Here is a 16,719-nt window from a genome sequence, read left to right as displayed (position 1 = left end):
AGATAAGAACCCAGCTCCCCCCGCACATTCCTCACTCTTCTTTTTAAAAGATGATTAATTTTAAAAAGTGCAAAAACCACACTGCCCACGGACAGCATTTTCACCTTGCACGTGTGATACTTGAAACGGTGGCTGTCAGAAGGAGTAAAACTGCCCCCCTTACTGACAGAAAGGGAACTGGGAGGGGCGCTTGGGTCCAGCTTCTTGGAACGTCAAGGTGAGAAGACCTGAATCTCTCAGGAACCAGCGTGGGTCCGTCAGACTGGGCTTGAATCTCTGCCACTCCCGCTCTGTGGGGTCTTGATCAAGTCCCTTCAATTCACCTGTAAAACGGGAGCAGTAATAGCTCTGCCGCAGCGTGGCAAGATCACACAGCTCCGGAAAAGCACTTGGAACAGCCGCGGGAATAACAACTGGGCGACTCTCCCATCTGCTGTTCCTACTGTTACGCTCCCCATGAGATGGAACACTGAGGCTGTCTCAAGGCTCATTCAGCCATCCTAGAATTAACTGGGGGGGAGAGCCTTCTCTGAAATCACGTTTTATTTCACAGCAGGTCGAACGTTTGCTAACATTGTTCTCAGCATTATTACTGTAGGCCGGAGACGTCTTGCTATTAACGCCTATGATTTACCGTTACTACTAAGCCACTTTTGCCTGGAGACATCACCCTCCTCCACGTTTGGGGGCATAAACTGAACTCCCTGCCTCTGCTGGGAGAGAGAAGCAGAGCAACAACAAGAGAAGTGAAGAGGAAACCATCTCGGCTTCGGAGTCTCTAAGAGTTCCACCAGCGACCAAGGTCAAGAGAAAGGGCAAAAGTCAACATTCATGACCTAACATGTCACACACATAAGCAACGTATGAACCCAAATAATCTTTAGGAATAGTGAATGGTGATTCAAGAGGCAGTACATTTCAGCAGAGGGGAAAAAAAAAATCCTTCTGTGACGTGTGTGTTGGAGTTGAGTGTGTCTATAAAATGACATGATTCCAGGACTTCCCTGGTGGTCCAGGGGCTAAGACTCTGCTCCCAAATCAGGGGGCCCGAGCTCAATCCTCGGTCAGGGAACGAGACCCCACGTGCCACACCTAAAGGGCCCACATGCAGGAAGGTAGAAGATCCTGCATGCTGCAACTAAGACTGGCGTGGCCAAATAAATAAAAATAAATACATACATTATAAAAATGACATGATCCCAGAGGCTCAGTGGATAAGGGGAAGCTCAGAGAGAAGAGCTGGTTTGTCACTGAATAGGACGCTCCCTTCCCGTCTCCAGTGCAGCAGAGAACGACACCGCCTGAGAGTTTGGGGACGCGACTGGAAGTGGCGAGCCAGGAACTGCAGGCTCCCCTCCCCACCATCGGGCCAGCAAGAGCGAGCATGTGAGCTCCCATCTCCCGTGGCCCCAGAGGGCTCAGGGGCATCTAGATATTCCCCAAGCCCTTGAGGAAAGCAAGGATGGGTTACAGCATCAGTCATGCATACGTGCTGATGCTGAACTCCCCAGGGCGTGCAGTTGGAAAAGAACTCGCCTGCTAATGCAGGAGACGTGAGACACAGGTTCAATCCCTGGGTCGGGAAGAATCCCCTAGAGGAGGGCATTGCAACCCACTCCAGTATTCTTGCCCAGAAAATCCCATGGACGGAGGAGCCTGGAGGGCTGTACAGTCCATGGGGTCGCATCAGCGGACAGAAAAGGGCTCATGAGGCAACAAGGCTGGTGTTGTTCCATCAGCTGGAGCCTAGTAAGAATCAGTGGCTATGCGTGGTCATCGTGGGGAGGAGGGGGGCTGAGGGCGGAAAAGCAGATGTTCCCTCCCTCTCATCTCAACACGAATGCCTCCCAACACATGCGCCACCCTGGGGGTGGGTGGTGGGGGAGGGAGTCCCCAAACAGCTGAGTTTAAACCTGAAATGACCAAGAACAAAACCTGGAAATGACTTCCTTGACTTGATTACAATTTCTACCACTGACAAGAGTGAGAAGTTGAAGTCAACGGTCGGAACAAAGGTGTAAATTTTTTTGCACGTCTGCACTTGTAGTTTGAGAAACCAGACTGTGCACAAGCATCTTAATAGGAGCAGATGAGATCTGATCCCGCCAGCAGCCTGTGCTGCCCCGCGGCCGAGGCTCAGCCTCTGTTTCCTCACCACTGAGAGGATGTACACTGCTCCACTCATGTTTCAAGATTTATTGTGGGGCTCAAACGAGATCATATGTGTGAAAAGGCTCTAAAAATACGAAGCTTCACGGAAGCGGTGTGGTGACAGCGATGACAGCCACAGTGATGATAACACAGCGGCGGTGACGTTTGCCGGAAAAGCCAGGAGGAAGTCGAGTCTTCACCACGCCCGATATTGCAGAAATACGCAGAAGAGTTGGCAGTCCTAGAGACACAGAGCCCCACCATGCTGTAGAAACGTAGCCTGGACATGAAGGGAGAAGCTGATCCTTGGGTGACGGACAAGTCTTGTTTGAATGACAAAGCTTGGAAATGACGTCAGTACACCTTTTGAAATCGCAGTGATGGCATTCGGCCTCAACGGCTGTGTCAGGATGTGAAATTCACAGAAAGTGAAAAACATGGTCTCATCCCGCAGAGCTCATGCGCTGCTGTGGGTGGTGGGGAGGGAAACTGACTCGTCACCAGCTCGGGAAGGAGCAGCTCCCCAGGGGTGACTGTTCCCGGACAGCCGGAGCCGAGTGCCGAGCTGCCATCACAGGACCGTGAGCACAAAGCCAGGATTCATGTCTTTGTTTGCTCAGCAACTGGTATTTCTCTGTGTGATTTACAACATCACGCAGTGGGGGTCCCTCACAGAGTTAAGAGTCCACCTTCAAAATCCCACAGTTCAACCATCTGCTCTGTGAGCGATGCCATGTCCTTCAGTGAAGTCTTTGCAATGGATTGTTTGTGACCCCCACCCGCCAGATTCCTACATTGAAATCCTAATCCTGATGTGAGGGTATTTGGGGAAACGATTAGGTCATAAGGGTGACCATGAATAGGATTAGCACCCTTATAAAAAAGGGAAAGAGAGGAGCTTCCTTGGTGGCCGAGTGGTTAAGAATCCACCCTGCAATGCAGGGGACACCTTGTAATGTGGGGCCAGTTCGATGCCTGGTCCAAGGAGATCCCGGATGCCACAGGGCAACTAAGCCTGGGCACCACGACTACTGAGCTCACGCTCTAGAGCCCATGTCCTGTAATTGCGGAAGCCCATGTGCCCTCCAGCCTGTGTTCTGCAACGTGAGAGGCCACCTCGATGAGAAGCCTGCCCACCACACTAGAGAGCAGCCTGCGCTCAGCCACGAAGGCCCAGTGCAGCAGCAGCAACAGAAAGGACTGGAGGCCTCCTTCTCTTGCTCAGCGTAGGGGTACAGGGAACCAGCCGGGAAGAGGCCACGCTGGAGCCTGGCCATGCTGGCGGCCCGATCTCAGAGAGCCAGCCTCTAGATCTCTGAGAAAGAAATGTCTGTTCTCTAAGCCAGGGGTCCCCAACCTCTGGGATCTAAAGCCTGATGATCTGAGGTGGAGCTGATGTAATCATAACAGAAAGTAAAGTCCACAATAAATGCACTTGAATCATCCTCAAACCAACCCCCGACCCTGGGTCCGCGGAAAAATTATTTTCCACGAAACCAGTCCCTGGTGCCAAAAAGGCTGGGCCTGCTGGTCAAAGCCACTGAGCTCGGGGTCATTTGTTGTAGCAGCTTAAACACCCGAAGACAGTCCTTTGTTGCTTAAATTAGCCAGAGGCAGTTTCTGTTGCTTGCAACCCAAGAATCCTGAATGCTGTGTACTAGCCCCAGCTGTGAAAAACACGCATCAGCTGGTACGTGACTCCTGCCCTGAGATGTGAATGCCCTCCTGTCACCCCAGACCTGTCCCTAGTACCCCGCGCCGATCTTCCTGTGATCCTGTAGGCAAGTGGCTAGTCCCTGGCACAGCTGGGGCCTCTGGGTCCTGCTCCAAACCCGCAGCTGTCTGTGGCTAAGTGCTGAAAACCACCACTGCACAGACAGCTCAGCAGGCCACCCTCCTCTGCAGATCCCTCCTCTCCCGATCTCAGTTTAGCCATCTATGAAATGGGCAGACTGAGTGCACAGCACTGCCTCCTCCTCTAGATAAATGGGCACAGAGAAGCAGAAACAACACTTCCCAGATGTGAGGAGTGCTTCTCACTCTCAGATCGCACAACACAGAGGTGACAAAACAAATCTTCCAGCAGAAAACACTGTCTCCCAAAACAAAGCAAGCATTGCTAGAGGCTCTGAAAGAGACCCAGAAGTGATAAAAACAGCTTCCCAAGAGTCAGAGGCTTTAAAAAACAACACAAAACACTTCATTTCTAAGCTTGGGTGTCATGCTGCTCTGCCTCTGAAGCGTCTCCCCACTGTTCTTGCTGGGGGTAGGCGGATGAGGATGGGAGAGGGATGGGAAGGCGATCTGCGGGAGGGCCACGGATGGGCCTCTGCTGGTCGGGGAGGCTGCCCAGCTCTGCTGTGCGTCCAGGCTGAGAATCACTCACACTTCCTGTCCTGCAAGAACCCTGGAGAGGCCTCAGATGCGGACTCCCGGGAAGAAGTTATGATGCAAGTGTCGGGGGTGGAAAGAAGTAGGTTCTGCAAGGCAGACCCTTTTTACAGAATCCCAGAGCTTAAACAGCCGGTGAGACCTGGAGAGACCACTCTCTTTCTCACCCCGATGCCCTTGCCTGTTCCAGAGAGGGAGGGAGCCCACCTGGGCAGGAACCGTGTCCCTGCATGAACGGATCTCAGGATGCACTTAGCGGGGTCTGAGAGCAGGGTCTCCGGCACAGGAAGTAGGCAGCGAAACCCCAGCGCCAGGGTTGGGGGGAAGCTGCCTCTGGGGGGCCTTGCTTCAAGGCGCTGCACTGAGCCTGACTCCTGCTAATCAGCTCATCTAATCTTAATAGTCTTCTCATTGCTGCTCACTAAGGCTGGGGAGTCCAAGAGCTCACCCAATGGGGCACAGCTAGGACGCAGCAGAGCTGGGCCTCACAGGCAGGCCCATGTCTCCAGGGCCCACATCTGAGCCCATCTGCCCTTCTGCCTCCCACACGTGGCAGTAGGGGTCCCGCGGGTGTCTCCAGGCAGAGACAGGCCCCCGAGGAAGTCCCCACACAGGGAAGAGATGGGAGCCTGTCTTCCCACTTCCCACACCCCAATCGAGCATCCCTGATCTTCAGAAAGTACCTGCCTGGGGCTTCTAGCTTTCTCTGTGACAAAGAACACAGAGAAAGGCACACAACTCTGACTTAGAAAAGACTCAAGGCCTGCTGTGGGTGGACGCCTGGGGTCTACAGGAGCCTGGCCAGGTGGTTGATATCCTACTATTCCCAGCAAAGCCCCCAGACCAATCCAGGAACACCAGTTCTTATTACTTATCCAGGAGAAAGCAACTCAAGCAACAACAAAAAAAACCACCCAAGCTTTCTATTTTCACATGAAATTCCTCAATTTGTAAATGTTGGAAACTTTTAAATTTTTAATCAGAAAAAAAAAAAGCTCATGGACCACTGGTTGGCCTCTCTCTCCAACAAGGGTACAATCTGAGGTCAAAGAAGGGGTTTACCTGATGGAGCCTCCACTTGCCTCTTCTGTGAAATGAGTTTACACTAATCCAGTTTAGAAGGAGGGAAAATCAGAGCCAGTGAACAACAAGCGTTCAGTAGAGAGGAAGACATCTGTCTTAGTCCCCTCAGGCTGCTCTCATAGAACTCCACAGACGGGGTGTCTAAAACAACAGACGTTTATTTCTCAGCATCCTGAAGCCTGGAAGCCTGAGATCAAGATTCTGGCCAGTTTGGCTTCTGGCTGAGAGCTCTCTTTCTGGTTCATAGATGATGTCCTTCTCACTGGGTCCTCACGTGGTCTTTCCTAATAGGATGATGGAGGTGGAGGTGGAGGTGGAAATAGAGGTAGCTGCTGCTACTGCTGCTGCTGCTGCTAAGTCGCTTCAGTCCTGTTCGACTCTGTGCAACCCCATAGACAGCAGCCCACCAGGCTCCCCAGTCCCTGGGATTCACCAGGCAAGAACACTGGAGGGGGTTGCCATTTCCTTCTTCAATGCATGAAAGTGAAAACTGAAAGTGAATTCTCTCAGTCGTGTCCAACTCTTAGTGACCCCACGGACTGCAGCCCACCAGGCTCCTCCATCCATGGGGGTTTCCAGGCAAGAGTACTGGAGTGGGGTGCCATTGCTTTTTCCGAGACGTAGAGCTAGAGTTTGCTAAAAGCAATCTGAGAGTCACAAGCTGGAGTTCTGAGCTGCTAAAGCACCCAGGAGCTAAGGGAGCAACATGCCCGAAGGGAGAATGGTGCAGGGCAGTGAGCCCATTACTGTGAGGTTTTCCCCTTGAGGTACGTTCTGAATTCTTAAATTGCACGTGATGAGAGTCCTACGAAAACCACCTGGAAAACAAAGCGGTTTAGGGCCGTCTCCTAGTGCAGGAGGCAAGTCGCTGAGTCCAAGAAACTCCAAGGAGGATGGGCCCTAGACAACATCCCAGGCTGGGTGTCTGGAGGGCGGCATCCTAAAGGGGAGGTGACCAGAGGCATCCCAGCCCCTCCCACACCAGCTGCCTCCCAGAGGGCAGGGGACTCACCTCTGGAGCAGCTGCAGTCTAGAGACGGTAACTTTTCATACAAATGTCCAACATTCAGTCAAAAGTCACCAGGCACACCAAGAAACAAGACCAAGGGAAATGGGGGACTATAGAAACAGACCCACAAGTGTTCCAGATATTAAATTTAGCAGATGGGAGTTTTAAAATCACATTGGTAGGATGTTCAAGAAAAATTATAAATGGTATTTAAAGACCTCTGTTCTCCTCCTCCAATACCCACATGGTTTTATAGGTTGAGCTCCACCCAACATTTGAGGAAGAGTCAATTCCTGTCTCATATAAGTTCTTCCAAAAAGTTGGAAGAAGAATTCCGAGTTTATGATACATGGCTTGAAGCTGGAAAAAGAATTCCGAGTTTATGGGACATGGCTTGAGAGGGGAAAGTGTCAGATGCGGAGAGCGGTAAGCCAAGTCAAAGGTAAAAACACGGGGGAGTGGAAAGGTCAGAGCGAGGTTAAACTGGAGGCAAGCGAGTTAGAGAGGGGATAAGGCTGGACTCCAGTGGCCTTTCAGATCAAGGTGAAGACTTCACAGATTTACACTGTGGATGACGGGAGGTGACTTGGGGTTCTGACTGAGGGAATGACACGGACACCTCGGGCATTCCCATCCTCATCGCATCCCAAATCGCAGATCAGCAGAAAAGCAACCTCTTCCAAAATACATCCCCAACTTGCAAGCAGGCCTCTCGTTCATGTTTATGCGTGTTCCAGAAAGAACTTGGCCAGTAGATCACTCAGCATCCCCTCAAACTCCTTAGGGAGACCCCAGCATTGCAGTGACGACCTCCATTCCTCCTCCCACCTCCTGTGGAGGTGCTGGAAGAGGCACCAAGGAACCACCACCCTGGCCAGGCCGCCACCATCTCCTCCTTGTTGCAGGAGCCTCGCCCCTCCCTGACCCTCCCACCCCGCCTTCCCACAGCCAAAGGACCCTGTCCAACTTGAGTCATGCCATGCCCTTCTGCTCAGAGCCCTCCAGTGACCTCCCAGCACACCCCGCCTGGCCTTGCTGCCTTTCTAGGGCTCCCAGGGAACCCGGGAGAGATGGAGCCTGCGAAACAGCGCTGGCAGGGCCTGCCTCAGCTGCGTGCATTCTCCGGACGATTAAACACATGAACTACTCTGTATGCAAACAACCTCCGACAAGCCGTCCTGGCTTGCAGACTCCAGCAGAAATGCGGTACTACCGATGAGCTAAATTAGACTTATAAATAATGTGCTGGGTTCGGTCTGCTTGTGCTCGGCTGGGAATGGGATTTTGGAAGCATGGTTAAGAGCCAATTCATGATTCAAACACAACATCAAGTTCAGCAACACTGCATCAGAGGAATAAGAAACTGGCGAAATGAAGTACGATAAGCTCTCCGAGGTAAAAACAACAGTAATAATGAGTTTGCAATTGTTTCTCACTTCAGAAGGATATATGGGCGCAGGAAAGTCACTCAAACTTTCTAGCAGCCTGACAAAATGGTCCCTGGCCCAACTGCCCTCGCCACCCCTCCTGGTCAGGGGGCTTCATGGGGCACATAGACTGGGTCTGAGTTTCACGCTGGTAATGGACATGCCCCAGACACGCAACAAAGCTGCAAAGGTAACACCCAGAACACTGGCGCTAAAACGAGGGTGTGCAACCTGGGATGGACTGGATCAGAAATGGCGAAGGGGATCAGTGTGCACGGCGGTCCCAGTGTTGTAGCACTCCAGGACCGTCCAGCTCTTGAGAGACTGCTCTGGTTAACAAAGTCTGGGTCTTCCCTGGGGGTCCAGGGTTAAAAATTTCCCTGCCGATGCAGAGGACAAGGGTTCAGCCCCTAGTCCCGGAGGATCCCACGTGCCTCAGGCAGCTAAGCCCATGCACCACACCCACTGAGGCCGAGCAGTGCAGCTGCTGAAACCCACACACACCTAGAGCGCATGCTCTGCAACAAGAGAAGCCAGTGCAGTGAGAAGCCCACACCGCAACAGAGAGTAGACCCCGCTCTCCACAACTAGAGACAGCCCACACACAGCGGGGAAGACCTGGTGCAGCCAAAAAAAATAAATAAATTAGTTAACGTTTAAAAAGCTCTGCCTTGGGTACTGGAGAAGGCAAGCAGTCACGTGCATAACATTTCTATCCACTCTGTCAATCAGCAAATATTGAATACTTACTCTGGGCTGGGAGACAGTGTCAAACCAAAGAAATAAGGGTCTGCTTTCCTGGAACTTAAATTCTAAAGCTCTGTGGCCCAACATGGAGCCACAAGTCACATGGGACTCTTGAGCACTTAACACATGGCTGGGCCAAATAGAGATATGCTCTTAAGTATAAAATACCCAAGAGATTCCAAAGACTTGGTTAAATGAGCTATCAATTATCTCATTAATAATGCTCACATTGATTGCATGTTGAAATGATAATAGGGGATTAATAACATGTGTTAGTAAGATTCATGGCACTTGTTTTGTTGTTTGTTTTTTTTTCAATGTGGCAACTAGGAGATTTAAAATTATATACATGGCAATTTCTGCCCTTGGAATTATATTCCCACTGGACAGTACGGTGTGGAGTAGCTGATAAACAATAAGTCATCAAATAATAGGTTAAGGTCATTTCCGAAAGTGATAGATCCTTTGAAGACACAGCAGGATATGGTATAAAGACAGATAGGGCAGGAAGTTGCTATGGTTCAGTCACTCAGTCGTGTCCGACTCTTTGCAACCCCATGGACTGCAGCACGCCAGGCCTCCCTGTCCTTCACCATCTCCCGGAGCTTGCTCAAACTCATGTCTGTTGAGTCAGTGATCCCATCCAACCATCTCATCCTCTATCGTCACTTTAAATAGAACTGTCAGGGACTTCCCTGGTGGTCCAGTGACTAAGACTCTGAGTTCCTAAGGCAGGAGGCCTGGGTTCCATCCCTGATCAGGAAACAAGATCTTACATGCCCCAACTAAGACTTTACACCCTGCAACTGAAGACCCTGCGTGTCCCACCCAAAAGGTCCCATATGCCACTGTAGGACCCAGAGCAGCCAGATAAATAAATAAATGTGTTAAATGAATAAATAAATAGAATGGTCAGTGTTATGGGCCAAAGTCTTTCCCAAAAAATCATATTCTGAAGTCCTGCCCTGCAATACCTCAGAATATGGCTGTGTTTGGAGTCAGATATTTGGATTCTTTAAAGAGATCACTAAATTAAAATGAGGTCCCTAGAGGGGGCCCTTGTCGAGTATGACAGTGCCTTATAAGAAGAGGGGATCACGACTCAGACACGCAGAGGAAAGACCACGTAAAGACGCACGGAAAAGACGGCTGTCTGCAAGCCAAGGAGAGAGGCCTCCCTCAGAAGGTAGCAACACGGCAGGCACCGTGACCTTGGGCTTCCAGCCCTGAGAACTCTAGGACAGTACCTTCTGCTGTTGAAGCCCCCGCTCTGTGTGATGGCAGCCTGAGCTGACTGAGACAGCCAGGAAGGCCTTGCCAAGGCGGTGACATTGGGGTTGAGTGGCAGAAACGACCCACCTCCTGAAAATCTCTGGGATAATTCTGGGTCTAGGAAACAGCAAGCACAGAGGCCTGGGGAGGGGGCCCGGCAGAGTGGACTCTGCAGCTGGCTCAAGGCAAAGGAAGGTGCAGAGGAGGTCAGGGGGTGGGGCGCCGGTAGATGGGGTCAGAGCTCAGCATATTTGCAGGGCAGTCAACCCTTAGTCCCGCTACAATACGTTGAACATCACTTAATGTAAAACCTCCTCTGTGGAACATTCTCCAGGATGTCTTTAAGAAACTCTGTATCCTGGAATCCACGTATAGCACCCTTCACTTAGAATCTGTCAACCCTGCTGCAAACCAAATGCACCCCGACAACCCTGCTTCCCAGGCTCCGCTGGTGAGTCAGTGCGGCTGAGAGCCCCGGGGCCTCCAGGAACTGGGCTCTGCCAGTGAGGACACTCACAGGCACTTTTAACGTCGCCTGTGCTCGGGTGCTGGGGGCTAGAAAAGGACTTCAGGGGATGCAACAGGAGCGTCCAAGAGCAGGAGGGCCAACGCCGGTCTGAGCTGTGACGACCTCGTTGGGAGGGGCTGGAGAGTAGTGGAGGGCTTGCCAGGTGTCCGTGGGGCTCCCCCAAACTTCCACAGTGTGAGGTGGAATGAGAAACAACAGTGGGATCCAGCAAGCCTGGGACCCCGGAGGAGGGCTGGCTCCCTGCTTCAGGGAAGCCCTGAGCTGGAGGGAGATCTGAAGAACATCTAGCCCACACACACTTCTTCTTTTCCACTTTTGTTTTTTTTTAATTTTTGGGTTTTTTTTAGACATGCTGTGTGGCATGTAGGATCCCTCCATGTTATTTATTTTGAAAATTAACACATGGGACTTCCCTATGGTCCAGCAGCCAAGACTCCACCCTCTCAATGGAGGGGGGCCCAGGTTCAGGCCCTGGTCAAGGGACTGAATCCCACAAGCTGCAACTAAGAGTGCACGTGTCTCGTCTAAGACCTGATACAGTCAAATAGATAAATAATAATAATAAAATAACATTTAACTACCTGCTGCAAGAGCCCATTCTCCACAGAGCTTTCCGTGTCTTCCTTCCTCCCTAGATGCTCATTGTTACTACTTTATATGTATTTGCTTATTTTTGAAAAGAGAAGTGTGGGTCTGACAACCAAAGACTAACGCACCCGTAGGGGATGGTGAGAGTGCGTACAGGGGGCTGGGGAGGGCGACGCTTTACTGAGTCCCTGCTTTACACGGTCTGGTCTTCGGGAATCTTGTCCACGTTTTAGATAACAAAAAAATTAAATTATATCCACAAGAATAGGGAAAAATCCTAACACTGAATAAAAACAAAGGCATTAGCTGTATGTCAATCACACAGAGAGGGCTAACCCGAGTAACTTCCAGGGCTAATACTTGGGTCACTAAACCTCAGACTGAAGACAAAAAAGGACTCAAACGCATCTAAAACTACTTACAGTCACGTGGCAGTGGTTTGGATACTACAGCTCTGAAATGATTGTGTGTGTGGTGTAGGATGAAACACATGGGTGGACACTTTGGTTGTGCTGAAAGCCTGGTTTGCCACCACGGGAGACGGGAGACCCAATGTAGAAGGCAAAGAGGGGCCTGTGGTGTCAGGCTGGAATTAAAGATATGGGTATAAATTCAGATATCAGTACAAACGCAGATTATACACAGTCATGTGCCCTGAGAAGCCGAGAAGCTGTGACAACCTGGTAGCAGCGGTGCCTCCAGAGCCTCATGTTGGTTTCTGAGCACCATCCCCCTGAAAGAAACCAGGGCCCCTGGAGAAATGGCTGGATCCAGGCTCGGAGCAGGAACAAAAGGTGAGCCTGAATACCTCGCTGTGCAGAAGGTGAGGAAGTGTTCAAAAATGACAAGATCGTATAAACAAGACGCAGACGGAAGACAGTTCATTTCAGGGCTGGTAACCAGACAAGAGGGGCTTCCCGGGTGGTCAGAGGTGAGAATCTGCTTGCCAGTGCAGGAGCCCCACCCTCCAGAATTATGCAGGCTCGCTCGGGGGAAGGCATGTTCCGCTGCTGTTTCAATGGGGTGCTGGCTTCTATCAGCAAGAATGTGGTTTAACATGCCCAGGGGACTCCAAACAACACGTGTGCCCCTCTCCAACTGGTTTCATTACAGTCAGGAGTAGGCAAAGCTTTAGACTTGCTCAGTCTTCCCCAGCTTGCTTGTACAACATTGGGAGAAGATGGAAGCGATTTCCTGACACTGAGTGCAAACATTCCACTGGTTTCAGGGTTCAGCGATGGGGGAGTGGGGTCTCTTCCTGGCTCCCCCACTGATCGGCTGGGTGAGACAGGGACACCCACCTCATCTCTGTGCATCTCAGTTCCTCATCCAAAAGACAGGTGCAGCCAAACCTGCCCAAGCAGCTGAGAGAAGCCTCAGTAGGAATCAGACCCAAAAGCACCTCTGGGCTGCACTGCTCAGGGGAACAACGGGGAGGAGCGAGTGGGACCTCCCTGCTCTCTCTCGGCAGCGCCCCCCCGAAGGGAGAAAACGTGCCTGTCCTGGCGAGGCAGCAGACACTCAACGCATTTCATGTGAGATCCAGCGGCCTAACACACGCCACAAGTCTTTTCAGGGAACATGCAGCAGCTTGCTAAGTGCCAAGCACTGTGCCGTGCCTTCCACACATTAGCCTGTTGGACCATCGCAAAGACTCTGGGAACTGGCCACCCACTCCAGCATGCTTGGGCTTTCCTTGTGGCTCAGATGGTAATAAGTCCGCCTGCAATGTGGGAGACCTGGATTTGATCCCTGGGTGGGGAAGATCCCTTGGAGAAGGGAAAGGCTACCCACTCCAGTGTTCTGGTCTGGAGAATTCCATGGACTGTATAGTCCCTGGGGTCACAAAGAGTCAGACACAACTGAGCGACTTTCACTTTCACTATGAACTGGATTCTTAATCCTATTTTAATGACAGAGAGTTAAAAGGATAAAATAACTTACTCAAGGTCATGCAACCGAGAATCATCAGAACCTGGATTTGACTCCAACTCTGCCCAGAGGCCTTGTCACCCCCCCTCTTAAGTGGGTTGACAGTGGCCCCCTTGCAAAGACATGCCCCCATCTTCATCCCTAAAACCTGTGAATATTTCCTTAGATGGTACATGAGTAAAAATTACCTGATATGGCAAAAGGTGTGATTAAATTAAGGCTCTCCAGAGGAGGCATTTATCTTGGAATCTGGGTGGGCCCTACGTGTAATCACAAGTATCCTTATAAGAGAGACACACACCAGGAGCTTCCCGGCGGTCCAGTGGTGAAGAATCCACCTGCCAGTGTAAGGCACACGGTCGGGGAAGATGCTGGTCTGGGAAGATCTCACACGCTGCGGAGCAACTGAGACCATGCACCTTAAATACTGAGCCAGCACTCTAGAGCCCGTGAGCTGCAACCAGGATGCCCACGCACCACAATTGCGGAAGCCTGCACATCTGGAGTCAGCGCTCTGCAGCAAGACAAGCCACTGCAATAAGCGGCCCAAGGACCGCAACTCGAGAAAAGCGCTGAAGACCCAGCGCAGCCAAAGATGAGGAAATGAAATAAGAAGTCTTTTTTTTTAAATAAGGGAGACACACACAGAGTGGACAGAAGTTGATCCGCCAGAGATCAACATGGATGAGGTCTAATGACCAAGCCAGAGTGACTAAGAAGCATCTGGGTGTGTGATGCGGGCCAGCTGGTCAGCGGCCATCGTGGCCTGCCTGCTGCCCCTGCCGGCTCACGTCTAGGTGGAAGTGGGTTCTGAGAACTTTCCCTGAAGCCCCAGGTCCCATGGGAAGGCTGGCTGCCACGGTTATGTGGGGTGTGGTGGGCAGCCTAATGGTCCTCCCAAAGTTGTCCATGTCCTAATCCCCTCAACTTGTGAATATGTTACCTTACAAGGCAAAAGGGACTTTGCAGATGTGGATAAGTTAGGGGTCTCGAGATGGGGAGATGACGCTGGATTGTCTGGATGGGACCAATGTCATCACATGGGTGCTTACGAGAGGGAGGCTGGAGTCAGAGAAGGAGATGTGAGGACAGCTCCAGAGGCTGCGGTGACGCTGGCCCGGGAGCTAAGAAATTTGGGAAGCTTCTAGAAGTTGGAAGAGGCATGGAAATGGATTCCTCCCTGAGAACCTCCAGAAAGAACACACCTCTGATGATTCACTTGGGACTGGTGACCTCCAAACCTTAAGATAATGAATCCGCCTGGTTTTAGAGCACCAGCTCTGTGCTGAGGGGGCCTGCTTGCTGCGCCTGCCCGCTCACCCCGGAAGGAAAAGGATGCTGAGAACTTTCCCTGGGGCCGCAGGACCACTGGGAAACCTGGCTGGCACGGTCAATTATGCAGGGTGACATGGCAGACGGCGGGCTGCAGGGGTGTGTGTGTGTGTGTGTGTGTGAGTGTGTGTGTGTGTGTGAGTGTGTGTGTGTGAGTGTGGCAGACAGTGAGGCAGGGAACAGGAGCCTGAGACTTGGAAACAGAGGTAAAGAGCAGTGTGTGTCTTTCTACACAGGCAGTGTTTCCTTCCATCTTCCCTTGCTTTACTGAACAAGGGCAGGATCTGGCTCTGTTTGAGCTACACACTTTTTCCCAATAGTATTGTTGTTGTTCAGTAGCTCAGTCGTGTCCAGCTCTTTGGGACACCATGGACTGTAGCACGCTGGGCTCCCCTGTCCCTCACTATCTCCCAGAGTCTGCTTGATCTCATCCCCATGGAGTTGGTGATGCCATCCAACTATCTCATTCCCTGTGGTGCCCCTTCTCCTCTTGCCTTCAGTCTTTCCCAGCATCAGGGTCTCTTCTAGTGAGTCAGCTCTTCGCATCAGATGGCCAAAGTATTGGAGATGCAGCTTCCGCATCAGTCCTTCCAATGACTATTCACGGTTGACTTCGTTTAGGACTGACTGGTTTGATCTCCTTGCTGTCTAGTTCAGATCAGTCACTCAGTTGTGTCCGACTCTTTGTGATCCCATGGACTGCAGCATGCCAGGCCTCTCTGTCTATCACTAACTCCTTGAGCTTGCTCAAACTCATGTCCCTTGAGTCGGTGATGCCATCCAACCATCTCATCCTGTGTTGTCCTCTTCTCCTTCCGCCTTCAGTCTTTCCCAGCATCAGAATCTTTTCTAACGAGTCAGTTCTTCGCATCAGGTGGCCAAAGTATTGGAGTTTCAGCTTCAACATCAGTCCTTCCAATGAATATTCAGGACTGATTTCCTTCAAGATTGACTGGTTGGATCTCCTGGCAGTCCAAGGGACCCTCAAGAGTCATCTCCAACACCACAATTCGAAAGCATCAATTCTTCAGTGCTCAGCCTTCTTTATAGGCCAACTTTCACATCCATACACGACTACTGGAGAAACCATACCTTTGAGTATATAGACCTTTGTCGGCAAAGGTTTTTCCCAATAGTGTCTTCTTAATGACAGGAACCATATGACAGCTAGAAATTACAGAGTTTTCACTGTGGGCGAGGCACTGCTGGAGAAGGAAATGGCACCCACCCCAGTGTTCTTGCCTGGAGACTCCCAGGGACGGGGGAGCCTGGTGGGCTGCCGTCTGTGGGGTCGCACAGAGTTGGACATGACTGAAGTGACTTAGCAGCAGCAGCAGGCACTGTTCTAAACATTTTACATGTTTTCTCATCTTAATTCTTTAAAATTTTTTGAAAATTCTTTTCACAATTTTTAAAGACTACCTTCCATTTCCAGTTATAAAATATCTACATTCCCCGTGTTGTACAAGTCATCCTCATAGCCTACTTCACATCCAATAGTTTGTGCCTTCCGCTTCCCCACCCCCATTTTGCCCCCTCGACTGGTAACCACCAGCTTGCTCTCTGTCTGTGCGTCTGCTTCTTTTTGTCGTTTTCACTGGTTTGCCGTATTTTTTCAGATTCCACACACGAGTGCTACCATACAGTATTTGCCTTTCTCCGCCTGACTTAGTTCAGTTACACGGTGCCCTCCAAGGCCCTTCACGTGGCTGCAAAGGGAACAGTTTTGTTCTTTGTTATGTCTGAGTAATATTCCATCGTGTGTGTGTGTGGACCACAGCCTCTGTATCTATTCATCTGTTGATGGACACCTAGGTTGCCTCCATATCTTGGCCATTGTAAATAAAGCTTCTACGAACACTGCATCTAATTATTTAAAACCATTTTTGGGCTGTGTTGGGTCTCAGTTGTGGCATACAGGATCCTCGTTGCATCATGCGGGTTCCAGGCTCTCCAGCTGTGGCTCACGGGCTCCGGAGTACGCAGGCTCAGGAGTTGCCCCGTGCAGGCTTACTGCCCCATGGCACGCGGGATTTTAGTTCCTCAGGCAGGGATAGAACCCACGTCCCCTGCATGGCACGATGTGCTGCTAACCACTGGACCACCAGGAGAGTCCCCACTGCATCTGATTCTTAAGGCTGCCATATCAGTTACAGGCTGCTAATATCTATAAGAACACACTATATTTTTAGAAAGAAAATTTCTCATACAAAGTTCACTTCTCCATTACCTGCTGCCGAGACTAGCGCCTGCGTCTT

Source organism: Ovis canadensis, chromosome 13 (assembly GCF_042477335.2).
Source record: "Ovis canadensis isolate MfBH-ARS-UI-01 breed Bighorn chromosome 13, ARS-UI_OviCan_v2, whole genome shotgun sequence".
Lineage (NCBI taxonomy): Eukaryota > Metazoa > Chordata > Mammalia > Artiodactyla > Bovidae > Ovis > Ovis canadensis.
This window is presented reverse-complemented; position numbering follows the sequence as displayed.